Here is an 11,887-nt window from a genome sequence, read left to right on the forward strand (position 1 = left end):
CATTCCGAGGCCAGAGCACCCCCTGCTGGCTGGCTCTAAGCCCCTGCCCCTCCCCCTCCAGCTGTGACCTCCAGCTGTGTTGGTCTGGGAGAGCTGGCCTCTTTGATCTAGGAGCGTGGCCACCCCCTCCAGGCGCCCCATTAACCTCCATTATCCCAATTAGGCATCCCTCCCAGTCCTGGACGCCGGCTTCAAAGCCCCTTTCAGTGTGGTGAGGAGAGGGGCTGACGCTTTCGCCCCTCTCCAAGCCAAGTCCTTTTTCAGGCAAGACCCTGGTATCCGGGTCCCCAGTATGTGTTCATGATAATAGAGCTATAAAAAGGATCTCGAGAGAATACATAGGGAAGGGGACCCTTTTTTCCCTCGTTCCCAGTTCTGCATTAAATGGTCGAGGTAGTAGCATCCAGCATCCTGGCTGACCCGAACCTCTCATCAGCTTACCCAGTTTTATCCTATCCAGAGGGGAGCCAAGAGCCACCCTCCTCCATCCTTAATCCTATCTCAACACTCCCTCCCCTCCTCCCTCCTGGAACAATTTCCGCTGGGGGAGCCCGAGCAGGGTTCAGCACAGTGGCCGCTTCCTGGAACATTTTCCTGTATCCGAAACCGCGGCTCCCTCCCCAGGGACCCGCTGATCAAGGCCAGATGGGAGCAGGGATGGGGGTGGAGGCAAAGGAGCCAGGCTCTCACCATCACCCCCTCCCAACACATTTGCACACCACAGGGAGCCCCTGCCCTGACACACACACATAGGCACACACCACATGCCACAGTCACACACCCATGGGCATTCATGGCGACGCAGGAACCACAGGACTGAGTCTTAGAGAGCCAGCACACCCATAGATATCACCACACACTATCCCCACCCTACCCCACACCCATCTAACCACTCAAAAGGAGACCTTAGGGATCCAAAAATACTGGGACAGTGCTGCAGGAAGTTATTAGATCACAAAGGGGACAGATTGGGACAATCTAACGTGCATACTGCACAGTAGCTAGTACCCTATTCCTCTTCTGGGCGGCTACTAGGTCTGATCCTTCTCTCCTAGGTCCTGGGAAGATGCTTACACGTTTCTCCTTGGGTGCTTCTCTCACAGCACATTCTAGTTGTTTCCATTCTTACAGAAATGCAAGGTATTCTGGAAGTTTACTCAGGACAGCCAGAGTCAAAGAGAGAACAAAAATGAGCAGCTGCAGCCATTCTAGGGTCTGGAGGAGAATACTAGCCTGACTCTCAAGGACAGACAGGAAAAACCTCCCTGGTGACAGGCCACTCCTCCTTTCTCCCTGCTGCTCCTCTGATACTTATTTATATGACTTCACTGTGTAGCCCTGGCTGGTCTTACCCTCTCAGAGATCAGCCTGCCTCTACCTCCTGAGTGCTGATATTAAAGGGATGAGTCACCTAGGGCTGGAGAGAGGGCTCACTGGCTGTTGCTCCAGAAGACCAGGCAGGGGTCGATTCCCAGCACCCACGTGGCAGCTTACAGCTGTCTGTAACTCTAGTTCCAGATCTAACAACCTCACCCAGACATACATGCAGGCAAAACACCAATGCACATAAAATAAAAATAAATTGCCTGACAGTGGTGGTGCACACCTTTAATCCCAGCACTGGGGAGGTAGAGGCTGGCAGATCTCCATGAGTTCAAAGTCTACAGCCTGGTCTACAAAATGAGTTCCAGGACAGCCAGGGCTACACAGAGAAACCCTGTCTCATAAATAAATAAATAAATAAATAAATAAATAAATAAATAAATAAATAAATAAATAAGTAAGTAAATAAATAAATAAAATTTATAAAAAGAGAAAAGGCATGAACCACCATGTGACATCCAGCTATTTCGTGGTTTGTTTGGGAAAGGGTCTCTTATTTAGCTCTGGCTGTCCTTGGACTCACTGTGTAGGCCAGGCTGGCTTCAAACTCAGAAATTCACATGCCTCTGCCTCCCAAGTTCTGGGATTAAAGGCATAGACCACCACATAACATCTGGCTGGGTTTTTGTTGTTGATGATGTTTTGATGGGGGGGCTGTTTTGTTTTGATACAGAGCCTCCTGTATATATGCCTATATGGCTAAGGATGACAATGAACTTCTGATCCTCCAGCCTCCATCAGGTGCTGGGATTACAAAGGTATTCCACCATGCCTTTCATCTATTTGTCTCTTACAGAGAGAGTGCAAGTCGGCTAGATGTGGGGACCAGCCCCCACATTTATTTACCCTAGGGACTCTTGAGGAGTGAGGGATAAGAGACTTAGAAGTAGAGAGAGGAGAGAAACAGAGAGAAAACACAAGACAGACTCGGGTGGGCCTGGATCCTTATCCACCGGCCCAGAACTTTATTCTAAAGGTCTATTTATAACAATGCCAAGAGGTGGAACAGAAGACCTCCCCTTGCTAGTTAGAGTCAAGTGTAAACTCTTCCAAACACCAGGTACTCAGGCCCATGGTCCAATCAACCTCCCATGCAGTCCTAGTGCTCCAACAGTTGGACAGATTCAGAAAAGCTGAGGCTGGAGATACATAGGTGTTCCAGGCTTTTTCTTTTGGTCCATCAACCCAAATTATTACACAGAGACTTATTGCTTGGCCTTAGTTTAGGCTTGTTTCTGGCTAACTCTTTTAGCTATTTAAGCTGTTCCTCTTTTTTTTTTTTTTTTTTTTTTTTTTTTTTTTTAAGATTTATTTATTATGTATACAGCATATGTGACTGCAGGCCAGAAGAGGGCACCAAATCTCATTACAGATGGTGATGGTTGTGAGCCAACATGTGTTTGCTGGGAATTGAACTCAGGACCTCTGGAAGAGCAGTCAGTGCTCTTAACCTTTGAGCCATCTCTCCAGCCCCTAACCTGCTCCTCTTTATCTGCCTTTTGCCTCAGAGCTTTTTGTTTTTTTTCTGTCCTTCTTAGTTTCACAGCTTCTAGCATCTGCTGGCTGGCAGCTGGCTGGCTTCTTGCCCTGTCTCTATCCATACTTCTCCTTCTCTTGTTCCTCCCCTCTATTTTTTTTTTTTTGTTTTTTGTTTTTTGTTTTTTGAGACAGGGTTTCTCTGTGTAGCTTTGCTCCTTTCCTAGAACTCACTCTGTAGCCCAGGCTGGCCTCGAACTCAACAGAGATCCACCTGCCTCTGCCTCCCGAGTGCTGGGATTAAATGCGTGCACCACCACCACCCAGCTTTCCTCCCCTCTTTTTTGAGCCCAGCTTTGCCTCCTACTTATTCTCTCTGCCTGGCAGCCCCACCTATCCCTCTCCTGCTTACCTATTGGCCATTCAGCTTTTTATTAGACCAATCAGGTGCCTCAGGCAGGCAAGATGAAACAGATGTGACACATCTTTACATAATTAAACACACATCCTTACATCGTTAAACAAATACAGTATAAACAAAAGTAACACACCTTCCCACAGTTAAAGGAGTAGTCTGCCACAGCATAAACAAATGTAACACATCTTTACCTAGTTAAAGTAATATTCCACAACACATAGTCTTCTGCTTCTTTGAACATCTCATTGGTTCAGAGGAAGTATGTGAAACTGGAAAGTTCCCGAATATGTCACTATGGAAGGATGGGGGAAAGAAAAACTGAAACTAATTGAACTGCCCAAAATACTCATTACATTATTTTGTTTTGGTTTATGTTGGGTTCATTAATATGTTGAATAAGAATATCCAATAGATATTGCAAAGATATTTAATTAAATTCAAGGTGGCTATTCTTCATAAAAGCCTTTAAAAAAACAGAATTGAACAAATAGTAGAGATTATAGCTTTGAGATCTTTCTTAGAGTTAAAGTCATTTTCTTGGAGATTGATTTGCAAAGAAAAGAATGTTATGGAGACATCCTGGTGTCACAGGCCTATAATCTCAGCACTCGGGAGATGGAGGCTGCAGGATCAGGAATCCAGCCTCATCGAAGGCTATACTGAGTTCAAGGCAGGCCTAAAAAAGAAAGTCAAAGTTGAGTGTGGCTGCTCACACCTTTAATCCCAGTGCTCGGGAGGCAGAGGCAGGCATCTCTGAGTTCTCTGAGTCCGAGGACAGACAGGACTACACAGAGAAACCTTGTCTTGAAACACCAAAATTAGGGACTGGAGAGATAGATGGCTTAGCAGTTAAGAGCACTGACTGCTCTTCCAGAAGATCTGGGCTCAATTCCCAGCACCCACATGGCAGCTTACAACTGTCTGTAACTCCAGTTCCAGGGGACCCAACACCCTTACACAGACATAGATGCAGGCAAAACACCAATGCACATAAAGTAAAAATAAATCAATTATTAAAAAAAGAGAAAAACCAAAATTAAATAAATAAACAAATATAAAATAGAAGAAGAAAGGAAGGAGACCATGGGTGTCAAAGGTAAGCTCACAGACACAGGTATGACAGATTCAGCAAGACTATGACAAGGTAGCCAGGCACCCTGACAACAAGCTAGCCAGCTCTTCCTTTCAGGTAAGAAACAAAAAAACAAAACCATCAGTGCATTGTGGCATATGTCTGTAATTCCAATACTCATGAGGCTGAGGCAAAGAGGATCTTGAGTTGAGGCCAGTCTGAGATACACAATGAAATAATCCTATCTCAAACTCAAAAACAAGAAGCCAGGCTTGGGGGTACATGCCTTTAATCCCCACACTGTGGAGGCAAAGGTAGGGCGACCTCTATGAGTTTGAGTGCATAGGGAATTCCAGGCCAGTGAAGGCTACATTGTGAGACCCTGTGTCAAAAACAAAATAAAACCCAAACTAAAAACAAGAAGTATGCCAGGCGGTGGTGGCGCACGTCTTTAATCCCAGCACTCGGGAGGCAGAGCCAGGCAGATCTCTGTGAGTTCGAGGCCAGCCTGGGCTACCAAGTGAGCTCCAGGAAAGGCGCAAAGCTACACAGAGAAACCCTGTCTCGAAAAACAAAAAAACAAAAAAAAAAAAAAATTAAGGCTGGGTGGCACATAGCTGCAATCCCAGCACTCGTGAGACTAAGTCAGAAAAACTGCCACAAGTTCAAGGCCAAGCTAGACTGCAGAGTGAGACTCTAAGAAAAAGAAAGCGTGAGGGGCAGATAGGTTATTACTTTTGGTTACTGAGCTGCAGAATCCTAGGCGGCAAGACCAATTCGTATAATACTGTAGGCTTATATTACAAATATTCCTTTTGTTTGTTTGTTTTTTGTTTGTTTGTTTTCAGAGCTAAGAACTGAACCCAGGGCCTTGCACTTACTCTACCACTGAGCTAAATCCCCAGCCCTGTTTGTTTTTGTTTTTGTTTTGTTTGTTTGTTTGTTTGGTTGGTTGGTTGGTTTTTTGGTTTTTTCGAGACAGGGTTTCTCTGTGTAGCTTTGCGCCTTTCCTGGAACTCACTTGGCAGCCCAGGCTGGCCTGGAACTCACAGAGATCCGCCTGGCTCTGCCTCCCGAGTGCTGGGATTAAAGGCGTGGGCCACCACCGTCCGGCCCACGAATATTCTGTGTTCCTGGTTGGGGGTATATTGTTGTACCCACCCTCCATAGTATAGTTCCCAGTGATACCCACCAGTGCTAAAGCTTGAATAATAGCAAGGCAAGAATAATAAAACCACAGAAACTTTTAAAGAAATTACTTGATGTTCCTTTTTTTTTTTTTTTTTTTTTTTTTTTTTCCCAAGACAAGGTTTCTCTGTGTAGCCTTGGCTGTCCTGGAACTCACTCTGTAGACCTGACTGGCCTCGAACTCACAGACATCCACCTGCCTCTGCCTCCCAAGCACCGGGATTGAAGGCATGCGCCACCATCACCCAGTTTGACAGCTTTGATGCTTCGTTTTAGGAAAAAAAAAAAAAAACATTAATTTATTTAGTGTATGTGTGTTTATAACAAGATGCACACGTGCAACTCAGGGTTCAAAGCCTGTTGTCTCCTTCGTCCTAAGATCTAACTCAGGTCATCCATCAGACACGGTGGCAAAAGCATGTATACACACACACAATACACAAATAAATGTTTAAAAAAAAAAAAAAAACCTTCACTCGATCCAGATAAGCTCAGTGTGTTGGAACGTCAGGATTCCATAAAAAGGAAGTCCTGGGGAACAGGGCAGTGTGGGAGGAGCTTTTTCCAGAAGTGATCTTCCCATCTAGAGCCCGGCGAGAAAAGCATCCGCCATGTGGTCCCGCACCAGCAGGTGGCAGCAGCGAGCTGCCCAGAAGCCCCACCTGCAGCACTTGGAACCCCGATCCTCCGGCACATCGCCACTTCTCTGTAGCGGGCAAGAGCAGAGCTGTGAGTACTGAGGCAAAGGGTGGGGTGGGGTGAGTCTACCGTAAAGGTTCCAGCCCTTCTCACAGTCTTGGCCGCGAGACGCACTTGTCACAGGTCCAAAGGTATCTTGTTCCCTAGGCCAGAATCCAAAGTTTCCATCTATTTCCTACCCCACCGGCTTTTCTTTCTTTAAAAGACATTTCTTGAGGCCCTTATTGTGTGCCAGGAGTACCCTAGAAGTGTGGGAGGAAAAGTGTGTAAACTAGTGCAAGACAGCCTGGTCAACAACTATACTTGGATGAGGACAGGTAGGCAGTTTGAATAATGAGTAAGCACACTACCTTGGGAGTCAGATAACCAGAGTTTCTTGACTCTCTCGGACTCTTTGTCCAGAAGATGAGGGCATTTCAACCGGGCAGCGGTGGCACACGCCTTTAGTCTCAGTCTCAGCACTCAGGAGGCAGAGCTCTCTGTGAGTTCGAGGCCAGCCTGGTCTACAGCGCGAGATCCAGGAAAGGCGCAAAGCTACACAGAGAAACCCTGTCTCGAAAAACCAAAAAACAAACAAAAAAAGCCGAGGGCACTTCCTCCAGTGATGATCAGGCTGCAGCTCTGGGGTAGGGAGCAGTGCTTGCCTAGCATGCAGAAGGCACAGGGTTCACTTCCCGGCACAACCACACACATGTCATCACCCAGCTCAGTCTTAGAAACTTACCAGAGTGCAGAAGCACCACACAGAGATTTGAGGAAGAAATTGAATGTCCTAGCGTTGAGTCCAGGTTTGTCTACATAGTTAGTTCCAGGACAGTTAGGGCTACATAGAGAGAGGTCTTGTGGAGAGAGGAGGCACAGACGGGAAGCAATAAAGCAGATAACTACAGAGAACAAAGACAAACACTCCCTGCTTCCCTATCAACAGGGACAAGTCTGGTCTGGATTCTTCCCACACATCCACAGGCATTTATCAAGCACCTCCCCGAGTTTCTTCCCAGAGCTGTAGACATTGGGCCTGGTAGAATGATGACCTATAGCACTGCAGGGAGCCCTGGGTTTCAACCCTAGGGCTAATAAAACCTAGTGGGATGGCACTTGCTTGTAATCCTCTGCACCTCAGAGAGTCAGGAGGATCAGGAGTTCAAAGCCATCTTGAGTACAAGCACAGTTTGAGCCGGGCGGTGGTGGCGCACGCCTTTAATCCCAGCACTCGGGAGGCAGAGGCAGGCATTTCTCTGTGAGTTCGAGGCCAGCCTGGGCTACAGAGTGAGTTCCAGGACAGGCACCAAAGCTACACAGAGAAACCCTGTCTTGAAAAACCAAAAAAAAGAAAAAAGAAAAAAAGAGAGATAAAGGCAGGTGGATCTCTGTGACTTCAAGGCCAGCCTTGCCTACATAGTAAATTCCAAACCACTAAGACCTACATGGTAAGAACTTGTCTGAAAAATGTATATAACAGTAAGACAAACAAGAAAAAATACATTTCTCACAGACAACCCCATACTTATGCCATTGGGGGTGTCTTTCCTTTGGAGTGCCTCCTCTCTCTTTTAACTCTCAAGTTTAAAGGTCACATTAAGCTATCTTTATTAGGCCTCAACTTGGCTTTTTTTTTTTGTTTTTTGTTTTTCGAGACAGGGTTTCTTTGTGTAGCTTTGCGCCTTTTCCTGGAACTCACTTGGTAGCCCAGGCTGGCCTCGAACTCACAGAGATCCACCTGGCTCTGCCTTCCGAGTGCTGGGATTAAAGGCTTGCACCACCACTGCCCGGCTTTGATTATTAATGTTTTCTTATGTTAATGTTTTTTTTTTTTTAAAAGCCAAGTTGAGGGCCTGGAGAGATGGCTCAGAGGTTAAGAGCACTGACTGCTCTTCCAGAGGTCCTGAGTTCAATTCCCAGCACCCTCATGGTGGCTCACAACCATCTGTAATGAGATCTGGTGCCCTCTTCTGTGAACAAAATAAATAAATTAAAAAAAAAAAAAAAGCCGCCGGGTGGCGGTGGTGGTGCACGCCTTTAATCCCAGCACTCGGGAGGCAGAGCCAGGCGGATCTCTGTGAGTTCGAGGCCAGCCTGGGCTACCAAGTGAGTTCCAGGAAAAGGCGCAAAGCTACACAGAGAAACCCTGTCTCGAAAAACCAAAAAAAAAAAAAAAAAGAAAGAAAGAAAAGAAAAGAAAACATTAATCAAATTGGGTGTGGCAGCCTACACTTAAAATCCAGGGAAGAAGGAAGTAGAATCTAGGAAGGCTGAGAGTTCAAAATCATCCTAGGATACATAGTCAGTTTGAGATACATGAGGCCTTGTCTCAAAACTGAATTAATATAGCAGGGCAGTGGCACACACTGTTAATCCCAGTATTGGGGATGGGTATCGGGGACTAAGGGTGTCCAGCCCCACGATAATCCCCTCCCAGGGTCCAGGAAGAAACTACAACTAGCTGATAATTAATCTTTGAAGAAAGGAAATAAATCTATGTACACGAAATTCCTTAGTCCATATGCTTTATTATTCTGTCAGTTCTCTCTCTACAAGCTTATACTCTGCTCTCATTTTTTAGCTGATTTCTTGCCCAATTTCTCTTTACATTTATCTGCTGTCCCCTCTAGGTTCCATCTAAATTTCTTCATCTTAGTTCTGCCCCTTCTAGGTTCTCATCCATCTAGTTCTTTCCCATATCAGCTTCTCTCCCATCTCCTTCTCTCTCATCTTGTTCTTCCCCATCTGGCTCTTCCTCATCTTCCATCTCGTTCCTCTAGTCCTCTCTTCTAGCCCTTCAATCTAGTTCTTCCCCATCTCAGTTTGTTCCTTTCAAGTTCTTACCCATCTAGTTCTTCCATTCTCTTTTCTCTTCTCCGTCCTCTCCTGCCCTGGAAGTCCCGGTATATACACACTCACAAGCAGTATTCCCTTAGCAGTGCAAAGCCAGGCTTCCAGGGTCAAATGGAGGAGTGATAAGAATCTGGGGGGATGGAGAGATGGCTCTGAGGTTAAGAGCACTGGCTGCTCTTCCAGAGGTCCTGAGTTCAACTCCCAGCAACCAAATGGTGCCTCACAACCATCTATAATGAGATCTGGTTCCCTCTTCTGGCATACAGGCATACTTGCAGGCAGAATACTGTATACATAATAAATAAATCGTAAAAAAAAAAAAAAAGAATCACATAGAGGGCCAGTAACCGTTAATTATGTGCAACCCCAAAGGGAAGTGACCAATGGGGAAATGAATTAACTAAAGGTTAAATTCGGGTAATATCTAAGAAGAGGGATCTTATGTGCTCCACTATAGTCTTAAACGTGATTGGTAGAAAATGTTAAAAATCAGCGGGGCGTTGGTGGCACACGCCTTTAATCCCAGCACTCAGGAGGCAGAGCCAGGCGGATCTCTGTGAGTTCGAGGCCAGCCTGGGCTACCAAGTGAGCTCCAGGAAAGGCACAAAGCCACACAGAGAAACCCTGTCTCGAAAAACCAAAAAAGAAAAAAGAAAAAAAGAAAAATGTTAAAAATCTATAAGTTGCTAGGTCAATGGGAGAAAATAAAACTGCCTTCTTTTTTCCTGTGGCTCCTATCTGTCCAAGCTATCTGCTGTTTTTACTGCAGGGTGGGGGAAAAGTGTGCTCGGTTGCTAGGCAACCTGTGTACAGGTAGATGCCTCTGGTGATAGTTAAAGGGAGATCTGGAACCAGAGGTAAGATTTGGGAAAGGAGGAAGTTAAGCTTAATTGGCACATCTGCCAGGCCTTCTCAAATGGGTAACCTGGATGCTTAAGTCTGTTCTTAGAGAGTACAGAGGTATCTCTGATAAGGTACTTTCCTCCATCTGGGGATGGTCCTGGCTGGATGCTGCCAATGATGATAATTACATGGAGGCTTGAGCTGAGGTTCTGGCTGAGCATAGCTGTCAGTGCAGAAGGTTATCTAAATATTCCTAGAAGTGGTTAGGTAAGGAGTTAGAGGTCTATAAAAGTTAGTAAGGTTGTAAGAAAGATGGTCCGAGCTAAATTGTGTAAAGCTATTACTTAATGTCCACCTGACCTAGGTGGTGTCTCCTTGTGGAATTTACCTTAAATCAGGAGACTTGCATGTGGACTGTTATTACTGCTAGTCCTTGAAAGTGGCTAAGGGAGATATCTGATTCCAGAGGAAGCCTTTCCTGAGGCTGTTCTCCAAATACCTGGAATGTGTATGTCCAGAGAGTGATCAGTCCACACTGTTAGCCCTTCTTAGGGAAAAGTCAATTGGGAAAACTGTGAAGGCACACATGATTTTCATAACAGAATACAGCTGATATATAACAAGCTAATAACACCAAAAGCTCCTTGGAGCTTCCTCTGAAAAGAATTCCTTGATTCCTCCAGGTAGTGATTTTGCCATAACCAGCTGAGTTCTTATGATATATTCCTGTGGCCGCAGCAGATGGGGTAGGGAAGATCTCTGTGAGTTCCAGGTCAACCTGGTCTAGACAGTGAGTTCTAGGACAGCTGAAACAACATAATGAGACCTTGTCTCAAAAACAAAAACAAACAAACAAAATTAATTACTATTTTTAGCAAAGAGGAGGCCAGGGAGATTGCCCTGCCAGGAAAGTCAGATCTTTATCTCTTCGGTTCTTCCCTCCCTTCATGCCCCTGAATTAAATCCTCTGATCACTAAATAAATAGGACAAACAAGAAAAAATGAAGATATTCTTGACAACTGTATGGTGTCAGGGAACTAGTTCTCTACCTCTAAGGGACTACGATTCAAAATTATATATGTGCAGCTATATGAATAAATCCTTATTTTATTTTATGTGTGTGGGTGTTCTGCCTGCTTGCATGGCTGGTGCCCATGGAGGCCAGAAGAAAGTTTCAGACAATTATGAGCAGTCATGTGTTTGCTGGGAATCAAACCCTGCCCTAAGAATGAGTAGTGCCCTGAAATGCTGAGCCATCTCTTCACCCCCTAGATAAACCTTAAAGAACGAAATTTGAAAAATAAAACAATTAGATGCCTCTCTGGCTCTATATTGTTATGACTTTGTGAGCTTTAAAATAAAAATGTCGAGGTGGGCATGATGGTGCTCACCTCTAGTCACACTTTGGAGGCAGAGAACGGGCACATCTCCTCCGGGAGTTCCAGGTCAACCTGATCTACTTAGGGAGTTCCAGGACAGCCAGGGCTACACAGAGAGACACTGTATGGAGCTGGAGAGATGGCTCAGAGGTTAAGAGCACTGACTGCTCTTCCAGATGGACCTGAGTTCAATTCCCAGAAACCACATGGTGGCTCACAGCTGTCTGTAATGAGATCTGGTGCCCTCTTGTGATCTGCAGACAGAGCACTGTATACATAATAAATAAAGTTTTCTTTTTTAAGTTAATCTAAGTTTTATTTATTTATTTATTTATTGTTTTTTGTTTTGGGTTTTTTTGTTTTGTTTTGTTTTTTGGTTTTTCGAGACAGGGTTTCTCTGTAGCTTTGGAGCCTGTCCTGGACTAGCTCTGTAGACCAGGCTAGCCTAGAACTCACAGAGATCTGTATGGCTCTGCCTCCCGAGTGCTGGGATTAAAGGCGTGCGCCACCACCGCCCGGCTAATCTAAATTTTAAGAGCTAATTAGGAACAAGCTTAAGCTAAGGCCAAGCTTTCATAATTAATAAAAAATCT

This window comes from Peromyscus maniculatus, chromosome 20 (assembly GCF_049852395.1).
Source record: "Peromyscus maniculatus bairdii isolate BWxNUB_F1_BW_parent chromosome 20, HU_Pman_BW_mat_3.1, whole genome shotgun sequence".
In the NCBI taxonomy this organism is placed as follows: domain Eukaryota; kingdom Metazoa; phylum Chordata; class Mammalia; order Rodentia; family Cricetidae; genus Peromyscus; species Peromyscus maniculatus.